Below are 13,289 nucleotides of genomic sequence, written 5' to 3' on the forward strand. Positions count from 1 at the left end.
GTTTTCCCGTGGAAGATCCCGAGCCTATGGTAAGAACCCTGCCTGGTCCCTCCTGAGTCCTGTCCTGAGGAGCACTGGGCTGGGAGGCCTTGGTTCCTGCCAGTAGCTTTGAGCAGTCTTCATCCGGCATCCGGGAGACTGTGTCTCACTCAGCTGTGCCACAAGTCACCTTGGAGCTCAGTGGCTTCTTGGGCCTCTCCCACCCCCTTTACGGAAGATATGATTGCTCAACATAAACCTCCTTTTGTCATTTGTTGTCCCTACCGGCTCAGTTCCATTGTGGTTTTTTTTGCCGTCTCATTTTCCTGGTTCTGTTTGACATAGATGGAAGTCAACAGGGAGATGAGACCAAAATCCACAGGAAAAGATAATGCAAGTATCAGCCAGGTCGGATTAAAAAGCATTAGACTTGTCATTAAAACAAAACAACTGCTTCTGAGAGCTGGCTTCTTTTTAATTGTTCTAATGGGGGAGGAAGGGCCCGAAATTCTCCTTTGTTTATTCCAATGTGGCTGCTTGTACTTCTTAATGGTAGTTTTGCTGTGAACCACCAGCTAAGGTGTTATTGCTGTTGTCCTGGCCTGGTGGCCTGGGGCACAGACCCCTGGGGCCAGGCGTACCCGAGGGCTGTACAGGCCTCTGACACCAGGTTTCACCCCTTTCAGTGGCCACAGCCTCCTTCTCAGGTATGACCCTAACTCTAAGGCCCCCCTGCATCCAAATCACTCCTGTACCTCACCCACAAAGGCTCTTTCCAGGAGCCTTTGATAACCAAGATCCATTTTTAAAATTCAAGAACCACAACACAAATAAAAATTGAGCTCATTGAACGCAACAGCTAAAAGGGTCTTCAGGGGGAAGAGATGCATTACAAAGTACGGGAAAGACAGGGCTGGGACTGAACCCAGCATGAACCCAGCACCCCCTCCATGCCTTCCCCCCTTCCCCAAGGATGGTGCAGTGAAGTAGGCTGATCTGGGTTTGAACCCCAGATGCTCCTGCCTCATTGTGGAATGCAGCACACGTCCCACAGGCCCAGGTCCCTCGGAACATTGAGTAAGATGCCTACTCTGCAGCCCCTGGGTCAGGCAGGTGCTTAAGAAATGCGCATCCCCTGCTCCTGGTTGCTCATCTCTCTTCATTACATCTACTTACCTCAAGTGGCTCCTCCAGGAACCCCCGCCCCATTTCCCCTCTCCCCCCGCATCCCCTATGGTACCCACCTGAGACCACACTGGAAGAGACTGGGTGCCCAGCAGAGCCTGGCCATTCCCTTTTATACCTGCCCAACTGGTCTGAGCCAGCAAAACCTTAAAAAAGAAAAGAAGCCCTCAGGGCTCCAGGGGGTCAGCTGGCCTCACCTTCCAGGGCCTGACTGATGTTCCCAGGTCCCTCAGGGGGGATCAGTGAATGCCCTTATTCTAGGACATTTGCCTTCCTCCCATTGTCCCTCTGGGGAAACTGATGACCTCAGCCCAGGGGTGCAGGCTGTGGGCAGAAATAGAACAGCTAGCTAATGAGTTTTCCTCTTAAAGCTGTAACTGTACTCATAGAGGGGGCTCTTTTTAAAAAAAAAAATTATTTATTTTTTACAGAGAGGAAGGAAGAAGGATAGAGAGTCAGAAACATCGATCAGCTGCCTCCTGCACACTCCCCACTGGGGATGTGCCCACAACCAAGGTACATGCCCTTGACCGGAATCGAACCTGGGACCCTTGAGTCCGCAGGCCGACGCTCTATCCACTGAGCCAAACCGGTTAAGGCGAGAGGGGGCTGACTCTTAAGGAGGAAGACCCAAGTAGACTCATCCAAAGTTTTTGGCATGGATGAGCCCAGAGAGCCAATTGGTGATTACTTTGCCCCTTTCACATGCTCAGGCTGGAAGGCCCATGTAAGCTTGGACTTCACTCATCTAGTCATGACCATGGCCCTCCTGCAGCCCACCATGTGGCATCATGGTGCAGTGTCAGCTCTGAGTTCTAAAGCCAGCTTTGTTTTATTTATTTATTTTTCATTTCAAACAAATTTATTTCCTTGCTTTATGAAAAAGAGCACTCTAACAGCAGTGTAGCCAGTATACAATCCCAATGCTGCAGAACATTTAAGCATGAGCTTTTAAATAATTACAGGGCACCCAATGGGATGGCGAACTTAGGAAAGAGTTCAACAATGCAGGAATCATGTGTGGTTCCCACCATGGGGTTATTAGCTGAGCAGGACATTCCTGGTGTTAATTATAACTGAATGGAGACATTTTTAGCTAAGACTGGATATTTTCATGTACTTGTTTTGGTAAACTGCAACTAACTTCAAAAATCCCAGTCGTCCCCTAAATCAACATCAGTGCTCCAAGTTTAGGTTGTTAAGGAAACTTATTTCAAGTTAGTGGCACTGATCTGAATTGTAAAGCCAGCTTTGAATTCAAAATGCTTCCCTGGCATTTGGTGGCCGTGAGGAAGTCCTTGCCCTCTCTGGGCTTGCCTTTTCCATCTGTAAAATGGGATGGAAGGACGGATTGCTTTGTGCCCTTAGCCAGCTGGGAGATGGCCTCTGGGTCTGCAGGGAGAAACTGCTTGGGGGACTGTCCTCCTGGCACCTGCCATCATTCCTATCTCCACCTCCAGGTCCTTAATTCACTTTTTTTTAAATTGAGAAAAAACATAACAAAATTAACAATTTTAAGCAAATAACTCAATGGCATTTAGTATATTCACAATGTTGTGCAACTACCACCTCTATCTAGTTTCAAAACGCTTTCATCAGCCCAAAAGCAAACCTACTATCCATTAAACAGTTTCTCCCCTCACTCCTGGCAACCAACAATCTGTTTTCTGTCTCTATAATTTTACCTGTTCTAGGAATTTCATGTGAATGGAATCATACAACATCTGACCTTTTGTGCCTGGCTCTTTCGTTTAGTATAATGTTTCCAAAATTCATCCATGTTGTAGATGTAAATGGGAACAATAGTGGTACTTACCAAATAGGCTAGTTATGCGTTACATGAGCTCATATATGTAAAGTGCCTGGCATCTATTAGATAATCAATAAATATTTGTTCAATGAATGAAAGCCGGAGCTCTGTGATGGGAACAATGACTCCAAGCACAGTACTCTGTTCAGGTGGTAGTTGAGATGGAAATTATTCTCAGTATCTACATCCAGAAACCCTTGGACTTGGCATTCATACACAGAGTGCTGGGCTCTGCCCCCAAACAGCTGGCTTAGGAAATAGGCCTGCTGGACTTTACTATGTGCGTGTCAATCTCTCTCTGCCCCTCCTCTTCTTCCTTCCTTTCCCCAGTTCCTTGAATTCTGTACCCAGTTCTTTGTTAGACCCTAGCAAAGATCTTCAATTAACTAGACACTTTCTCTACCTTCGAGGATTTTGCAGTGTTGTCTCGAGGCCTCTGGTGGAGAAACACTGTGCTGAGTGTGATAAAGGGAGATGGACTGGGGAGGGTGGAGGTAAAGGTGGAGGGGTGGCGCCATAAGCAATCCGGTCCTCTCTGTTCCTCCTGCCAGCCTGAGGACCCCCACACTCCGTGCCTTTGGAGAGTCTGCAAGTACCAGGCCCAGGCCCAGAACCTTAGGTGGAACCGAGTTCTCCATCAAGTTACCCTGTTCAGATTCAGGGCCAGGAAACCAAAGCTACAGATTGCTGTGTGCCAGGCCCTGAGCTCGAACCAGCTGCTCCTGGAGCAGGTCCCCTTCCCATGAAGCAGAGCGCCAGCTGTGGAAGGTCCACAGGGCGGCTTCCCCAGCTAGGGGAGCTCCGGCTGCTGGACGCTCCACCCTTCACTGGGCAGCCATAGGGCAGGCCCCACACGAGGTCCCACTATTCGTGAAGCTGGTCAGGATGGTGAGGGCTATGTGTGTGGGACATGGTCTTCTCTCCTTGCTTAAAATGCGAGGTATGGCCTTGTCTCATGGGATACTAAGTGTTGGCTTCTAGAACATTCTTAGAACTCAGACATCTCCCAAACGGAAGTTCCTTGGTTTTGAGTCTCTGTTCTGACCTTGGGCAAGTCACTTAAACTCCATGGACCTCATCCCGCCCCCCCCCCCCCCCTCCACTATAAAATGGTAATAATAACAACAATAACAACCACTAACCTCACAGAATTGAACTGATCAAGTGAGATTATGGACTTGAAAATACTTTTTAAAGTTTTGACTAGTCACCATCAACTAATGATGTTGACCATCTTTTCACATGCTTATTTGCCGCCCATATGTCCTCTTTGGTGAGATGTCTGTTCAGTTTTTTTGGGCCCATTTAAAAAAAAAAATCATCAGGTAGTTTGTTTTCTTATTAATTATTTTCTCCTAGTCTGTGGCTTGTCTTGAAAATGCTTTTAAATGGCAATATGCTGACTACATATTAAGGGTCTTCCTGAATGACTCAGAATGGAGACCCCAAGAAATTTCACTTCCATCTACTTGTGCTTATCTCCTGGGCTGCTTCCCTGGCACATTTCGGGCTCCTCTGAGCAAGGCCTAAGGTTGGAGCCATGAGTTCTGATAACTTGGCTCAGGGCTGGTGGTGGGAGGGGAGGGAACATAATCTGAATATGTCTCAGGCCTTGGTGTTCCTCAGCTGGTTTCTGCAGGTGTCTGCAGGGTCGTGTCCTCAGCAGCCTGATCCCGGGCCCCCATGGGAGCATCTCATTGCTGCCTCTCTGACCATCCAGCTCCACGTTCCGCATAGTTTGGATGTGTAGGTTATTGTTAGGCTGCTGCACAGGTCAGGCTGGACCCATGCCTCTAGGCCATTCAGGCTCTGGAACCCTCTGACCTGAAGAAGTGCATCTGAGACAAGCCTGGCTTCTGGCCTCTACGTTCACCTTGTGCCTGGAGCAGCCCCTCACCAGCCACTCCCACCCCAGGCTCCTGCTTCAGCTCCTTGGGGGAGCTTTTTAGAACCCCAAGGTGGTCCTTCCTTCCTCCCTCTCTCCTCTATCTCTGAGCTGGCTTTCCATAGAAGGGAGCAGAAGGGGAAAATTGGCAGGAAACTGCCATTGAGGAGGTAAAACAAACTGTGAGAATAAAAAGGTGGAAACAACCTAAATGCCCATCCATGGCTCATAAAGTGAAATGTAAATAAAGGTAAACAAAGGTTCATGGGTATTTTTAAAACTAGACATTCACATTCCTTGATGCGGAGCAAGGCCTCGAGCACACTGTTGGGTTTTAAAAAATGGCCCCTTTGTGAACAGATGCACCAAGAGCTTATCTGAAAGGATGTTCATCCAGGCGACCATGCCCAGTAGGTCTGGTAGGTGGGATTTTAGGTGATTTTTGTGTTAAATCCCTTCTTTAAAGATATCACTATTGCCTGAAGTTTTTTTCTTTCTTTTTTTATTTTTAATCCTCACCCGAGGATATGCTTTTATTGTGTTTTTGTTTGTTTGTTTGTTTTAGAGAGAGAGAGAGAGGAAGGAGAGGGAGAAAGAGAGAAGGAAACATTGATGTGAGAGAAGCATCGATCAGTTGCCTCTTGACAAGGGATTGAACCCACAACCTGGGTATGTGTCCTGACCGGGAATCGAACCCATGACCTTTTGGTGTATGGGGCGATGCTCCAACCAACTGAGCAACAGCAGCCAGAACCTGAAGTTTTTCAATGAGAAGAACTATTTTTAGGACCTGAAATCATTTTTTTTTTTTTTTAGGAAAAAAGAAAACAAATGTATGTTGAATGTGTCTCAAGAGGTTCCCTTCAGCTTTTCACCCCAGGGTGGTGGTTGGAGGGTCCTTCCTGGCATGGTCTGGAAGCTGCATTCCCAGCTGTTGTTTACCGCCTTGGAGGAAGGAGGGATCAGTGCCCTCCCAGGAGTGTTTTGGGATGAAGTCTTGGCAGGTGAAAGACAGTTCACAGTGTGCTCCTTGAAGACCAAACATGGACACAGAGCCTGAGCCCAGAAATAGCCCCTTCCTCCAGGGACCCTTGGAATTCTGCAGGGTCACCTCAGGGGTGGAGAGCCTGAGCAGCCACTGGCGGAAGCTTCCTCATAGGCTCTGAAATGGAGATGGGGACTGGGACAGGCTCCTCTGAACACATGCTCTGGAATTGGGCCAGAGACAATGTGGGACCTAGACAAGGAGTTCTCCAAACTCAGCCCAGTTTGAAGTCTCAGATTCCAAGCAAACTGGAGATTTCCTAATTAATCATGAATTCTATGGGGGTCTCAGAAATATTGTGGTCAAGACTGCTGGAGGATTTCTCCAGCGGCATTTCTTTCTTTTTCATACTGCATTTAGATTTATATCTCAATTTGCTATTACTTGGCACTAAAGTACAGTTTTTTATTTTATTTTGAAAATATCTACAAATCTTTCCAACTTTCATCTCCTCCTCCCCAGCATCATTCCTCTTGATCAAGAAATACTTATTCTTATTTTTCCAAAGGAGAAAGTCTCCTTACTTTCTGTGAATCAGTCTCCCAAGGTCAAATAAAGCCCAGTGTTTGAAGAGCTCAGGTGGATTCAAACCCCAACTCAGCGGGGTAATCTCTCATTCATTTATCCATCCCATCCTTCCATCAGCCATACATTATCCACCCATACATCTGTCCATTCATCTGCCTATCATCCATTCACCTATCCTGTGGGAAACCGCCTATTGTCTTCACTAGCAGAGAGGTGTAGACAGAGAACCCGGAAGGCTGGTGACCTTTGAAGCCCTAGCAAAGGTCAGAGCTGTGCACCACCTCTGTTAATCCAGATAATGGTAGCTGAAGCAACCTTCTCATCTTTAGTCATGTAAATCCGTATTGATAAGAATAGTCTGTGTGTCACTGGAACCTCCCTGCCTAAGGGCTATACTATGGGTGGATCCCAAACCAAATAAAAGGTTGGTGCGGCCTGAGCACCAGTGTAAGTCCTTCCTCTTGAGTTGGACTTACCCGCCTGGCCCCCCAATATTTCAAAATTATCTCTTGTCTTTTCTCTTCCATTTGTGTGCGGCTCCTCTTCCAGATCCTGAACCCTGAACCACGCGGTACGTGGAGGGAAACATTTACCACACTATCCCTTCATCATCCATCATTTGTTCTTCCATCTGCTTGTCCATCCAGTCATCCATCATCATCGCCTATCCATCCATTCATTCATTCACCCATTCACCCATACAGCACATATTTATGATGCTCCCTCTGGGGTCAGGGACCCAGCTGGAGTGAACCTTGACCTTATTCTTGTGTACTCAATGAAGACAGCATGTCCCCCCATGGAGCCATCACAGAAAGGGGGAAGCATCATAATGGACACACAGTGTTATCTTTGAATACCCACCTCACTTCCTTATCTGGGATAATAGCATCTATTTTACCAGGTTGGTACACAAGTGAGTTGTTAACAGTGGACAAACAGGCCCTGTGTGATTATTCGAGCCCAGGTGCCCAGGTAATGACAGCTGTGAGTTCCAGGTTCCTTGGCAGCAGGAGCCCTGCCTGGTTCACTCCTGAACCTCGCAGAGGCCAACAGAGAGTAGGTGCCCAGTGGCTTCTCCTGGATGGAGCCTCGTCCACAGCCCAGCTCCTGGGGTCACATGGTATCAGGAGAAAGCCAGACATGGCCGTGGATTCTGGGTACAATGTGTGATTCTGCTGTTCAGAGGCCCAACGAGGAGAACATTCTATAGACCACTCCCACATCCCAGAACAAAAGCTCGTAAGACAACCAGGTGGAAGGAAACCTCGGGAGTGATGGGAGTGAACTGGCCCATAAAACAGAATGACACTTTTGGGCTATAACTCCTGTATTGAGGGACTCGGGTTCTGATTTTACCAGAGAGCCCCCAGACCTGGCAAATAATCAGCCTTCAGTTTCCCTTGCTGTCTTTTCACCTGCCTTTTTCTTTCCTTAATATCTCCTTTCCTCCTCATCTCCTGGTTCTGGGCTAAGAGTCTAAAATGAGCTCCTTAAGGATCTGGGATCAGCATCTGGGAAGTTAAAGTCCCCCAGATCCCGGGGACTTTCTGACACATGTGAGCACAACAGACAGACACACACAGACACACAGACCCACACCCCCACAAACTCGCACACACAGAGGCCAAAGGTTTTGACAGCTGTATTCACCAGGAGCCAGTGGATTCCCAAAGACTTACCTCAAGCATGAAACCTTCCCTGAATCCCCTGAGGAACTGTGAAATCAACTCTCCAATTCTGGGGTCCTTTTAAAAAAACCCTTTTAATATTAATAATATAACAAATAGGCATCTATAATAATAAAAGCATAATATGCAAATTGACCAAATGGCCGAACAGTGGAACGACCATCCGGATGACCTTCCAGACAACCTTCCGGACGAAGCTGGCGGGGCTGCGAAGGCCTACTCTTGCACGAATTTCGTGCATCGGGCCTCTATAAATAACCAGGGATGTACCAAGTTGGGGGGTGGTGGGAGCAGTTGGTCAGTCAGGGATACGGGCAACAAGGGAGTGTGTTGATTGTAGGAAATTTAAAAACAATAATGAAAACTGAGCAGAAATTAGTCTGCTTTTTAAACGTCCTACACTGGCCATTATAAATTAGTAGTATAGCAATGACAAATACTGGCCCCTGTCAGGGGGACCACTCCTCCCACCCTATACCTTGTGCTTGCCACTGTAAATACAGTAGTAATGATGCTACAAAAACAACGCAAACATGTTCTTGTTTTATAGACAGTAATCAAAGGAAGGGAATCCTGATACAGCTGTACAACATGGATGAATCTTGAGGTCATTATACTAAGTGAAATAAGCCAGTCACAAAAGGTCACATTTTGTATGATTTCACTTATATGAGGTACCTGGAGTAGTCAAATTCATAGAGACAGAAAGTAGTGGTGGATTCCAGGAGCTGGGGGGTGTGGGAGTGGGGAGTTAGTGTTTAATGGGCACAGAGTTGGTTTTGCAAGATGAAAGAGTTCATGCCGAAACCGGTTTGGCTCAGTGGATAGAGCGTCGGCCTGCGGACTGAAAGGTCCCAGGTTCGATTCCGGTCAAGGGCATGTACCTGGGTTGCGGACACATCCCCAGTGGGAGATGTGCAGGAGGCAGCTGGTCGATGTTTCTCTCCCATCGATGTTTCTAACTCTCTATCTCTCTCCCTTCCTCTCTGTAAAAAATCAATAAAATATATTTAAAAAAAAAAAAAAGATGAAAGAGTTCTGTAGATGGGTGGTGATGATGGTTGCACAATATTAATGCACTTAATGCCACTGAACTGTACACTCAAAAAATGGTTAAAATGGTAAATTGTATGTGTATTTTACCACCATAGAAAAAAAGTCAGGCATGATCCCAGCACAGGGATTGAGTAGAGCATTGAGGCAAAAAGGGGGCCACACAGACCTGGCCTTTCCCATCATGTAATGTTGGGCAAGTCATATCGATGTTGGCAGCCTCAGTTTCCCACTCTGTGAAATGGGATTGGTAATTCCTACTACAGTATCAGAGGAGTCAAGGTGGCCTAAACAAACCAGGCAACAAACCCATTCATGTGATTTGATCACAAGAATTTAATGTAAGAGTTTGTTGGAAAGGAATTGTAGGGAAGTGCTGCTGGGCCAGTGGCCCCCAGGGATCAGCTCGAGCAGAGGTTGGGAAGGCGGAGGAGCAGGGCTCAGTGCAGGGTAGGCCTGATAGAGGAAGCAGAGGGGAGAGGGGAGGCCAACATCAGGATCCCAGTCTGGGTGGACAGTGTGGCCCTCACGTGTGACTGGGGCTCAGGAGTAGCGGAGAATGCAGTGACTTCCATCTGAGGACTCGGGTTCCATCCAAAGTGCTTTTCCATGACCTTTATGTGGCAGCTGTGGCCATAGTGGTGAGCTGGTTAGATTTATTCAAAGGACACCGGCTGGAGGCTTGGTTTGGGAAGGGTAGGAGTACTGCCCACCGTATATCCTAGGAACATCCTGGGTGATGGGGGAGGGTCACCGCCACACAGCGGGGGCAAGGGGCGGGCCTGGCTGTGGTGCCAGCATGCCCTCTATGCATTCAACAAACATGACAAGCAAGGACTCCTCCTGGGAATAGAGCATGAACAAAACCCCTGCCCTCTTGGAGCCTACGTTCTATTTTGCTAGAGCTTGAACAAAACCCCTGCCCTCTTGGAGCCTACGTTCTATTCTGCTGGGGGTGGGGCAGCGGGAGTTGGGAAATAAGCAAGTAAATGTACTGCGTTTCACACGCTAACAAGTGCTGCTGGGGACAACAATCAAGTGAAGAAACTCAGATGGGAATAGAGGATTGGGGCGAAGTTCAGTGTGAGATGGGGTGACCAGGAATGGAGACTGAAGGGAGTGAGGGAGGCCCAGGGAACCGCAGGAGCAAAGGCCCCGAGGCCAGTGTGGCCTGAGTGTGTGAGGGACAGTGAAGAGGCCAAGGCGGCCGGAGCAGGAGAGTGGCGGGAGTGAGGTAAGAAGGAACAGAACTGGGGAGAGGCAGAGCAGGAAGGGCCTCATGGGGGATTATGGGGATGTTGGGGAGCACTGGAGTGTGTGAGCAGCAAAGTAGTATAAGCCGACTTAAGTGTTTAAAGGAGCCTCCAGCTGGATGTGGGGAAATCCTGAAGGGGCACGAACTAAAGCAGGGCTGATGTGACACGCTGAGGGGCATGCCGTTGGGCCTGGGTCCCAGGTGGAGGTGGAGAGGTGTGGACAGAGCAGGGGGCCTGCGGCAATCCCTCGAGACCCTCGGATCCTGCAGAGGCCAGGTCTCCACACGTCATCCTGAAGCCCCCTCTCTGGGGCAATCTAACCAGCTCACCACTATGGCCACAGCTGCCACATAAAGGTCATGGAAAAGCACTTTGGATGGAACCCGAGTCCTCAGATGGAAGTCACTGCATTCTCCGCTACTCCTGAGCCCCAGTCACACGTGAGGGCCACACTGTCCACCCAGACTGGGATCCTGATGTTGGCCCCCTCTTCTGACGCCACCACTCACCACCCACCTCTGTTTGAAAACATAGCATCAGTTTATGCGTCTCCTTCATTGTCACCCACTACCACCTACAGCGGGTCACTGAGCCCTGCACAGCTCTGAACCCACTGGTCTTTGCTGAACCCTACCTCGTCCTTCAGGCACCTGGGTGTGAGGGTGCTATCCTGAACTCCACGCTTCACGCACTCAGAGCCTGACTTCTTCACACCCCTCACCTGCCATGGCCAGAGCGTCCGGGGTCACACCCTCCTCTCTCCGCTCAGTAATGGACACCGATAGCCATACTGATACGGAAGGCCACCTCCTGTCTGCTCCTCCTCCGTGCAGCCCGACCCGGGAAGGAATTCCCCTCCTACCTCCCCAAGGCTAGCCTGAATATCCCAAAATGACAAGCCAGAATGATTGCTGATTTTGTTAGGTGTGGTTGCGGTATTTTGGTTTTAATTTTTAAAATCTTTCTATTTGTGGGTGAAATCATATGATGTCTGAGATTTCCTTTAAAACATACCAACAAAAAACAGTAAGCGCAAGCTGAGAAAGGTGCGGGGAGAGGAAAGAAGATGGTGTTAGTGATCATTGGACCGAGGTGACCAGTACTAGAGATTCGTTGGTACCGTTCTCTTCACTTTCATGGACTTGGAACTTTTCCATAATAAAAAAGTAAACAGGCGCACAACCTGCTGAAGCCTATCAGGCTTCCTCCTGCCCTCGGGACAGGTGCAAATGCGCTCAGAGACTAAGTGAGGAGGCGGGTGCAGCTCACCAGCACTGTTCAGAATTTCTGGCTTATCTATATACGTATATAAAAAGCCTGAGACTGGAATGCTGTAATGACCGGTTGCTATGATGCCCACTGTGGCCAGCGAACCGGCCGATTGTGGGTGGGGCCAGTGGCCAACTTCCTGTGGCCCCTCCCCCTGGCTGGCCCCACCCCTGATCACCCCTCTAACCCAATAGGGGGTGGGACTGGCGGGCCAACCTCCTGCAGACCCTCCCCCCACCCAGCCCCACCCCAGATTGGCCCCCCACCCCAATTAGGGGCAGGGCTGGCCAAACGCATCAGCCCCCCCCCCACACCATTCAGCCCCTCCCCATGGCCAGCCCCACCTCTGATTAGCCCCCACCACCCTGATCGGCCTGAGGCCCCTCCCCCCAGCCAGCTCCGCCCCTGATCTGCCCCCACTCCACACCACCACCACAGCCCCTCCCCATGGCCGGCCCAGCCTCCAAATGGCCCCCCACCCCAATTGGGGGTGGGGCCTGCCAGCCAATTGCCCACAGCCCCTCCCCCACAGCTGGCCAGGCCCTGATTGGGCCCTGATCAGGGTGGGTCAGCCGGCCAACCTCCCGCTGTCTCCTCCTCCCAACAAGCCCAACCAGATCTGCCCTGATCGGGCCAGGCCGGCCAGACCCCACCCATGCATGAATTCATGCACTGGGCCTCTAGTGTTGATAATGAAAAGCAAACAGACTTGTAGTCAGTTTTGTCATTGGTTTAACTCTCTCTACAGACAGTGAATCCCCTTACTGCCTGGACCAGAGTGGACAGCTCCCACTGTCCCCCTCCCCTGCCCACCAGCCTATCTTTGCCCTGGCACCTGACTCCATCTGGCAATCTGAAGGGCCTCTGTTTCCAGGGGAACCATGCAGTGCCTTTTCCTATGCTCTTCCCTCTGCCTGGAGTATCTTCCTCAGTGCGAATCCTGCTTTTCCTGAGGACTTGGCCCTGGTATCACCTCCTCCAGGAAGCCCTCCCTGACCTCCCCACCCTGTGCTATTGTGGTACTGTTCCCACTCTGCTGGGAGGGCCCATCTCTGCTCCTGAAGGGCGGGTGGGGACCAGATCATCTTGTTCACTGTTGCATGTCAGGGCCTGGCACACAGTGGGAACTCAATACATATTTGTTGAATAAAAACATGAAATATTGTTTTTATTTCCATTTCAATACGAAGGAGACCTATTCTCACTACCACCCAACTGTCTTGCTTGCCATAAAAATAAGCTTTTGTTACCTGTTCAACAGCAGTTTTAAGCTTAATACTCCATTTTAGGATGAAGCCTCTCAATTAGCCAGATCCCAGAAGCCCGAAACACCCAGAATGCAAACCCTTCCTGGAGGGAGGTCCCTCGCCCCTCGCCTTTGATAGCTCATCTGAATGTCTCAAGAGGCTGCAGCTGCAGGGCCTGAAGGTACGTGGTGCCTCTGAGGCTCCGGCTTTGGGACATGGGAATCACCTGCAGACCTGGGCCTCCTCCTGGACCAACTCAGCCTCTGGGCCGGGCTCAGGTGCAGGTGTTCAGAGCTCCCCACGTGACTCCGGTAACATCCAGGGCCAAGGACTATTGGCTG

This window comes from Myotis lucifugus, unplaced genomic scaffold, assembly GCF_000147115.1.
Source record: "Myotis lucifugus unplaced genomic scaffold, Myoluc2.0 scaffold_0, whole genome shotgun sequence".
Taxonomy (NCBI): Eukaryota; Metazoa; Chordata; class Mammalia; order Chiroptera; family Vespertilionidae; genus Myotis; species Myotis lucifugus.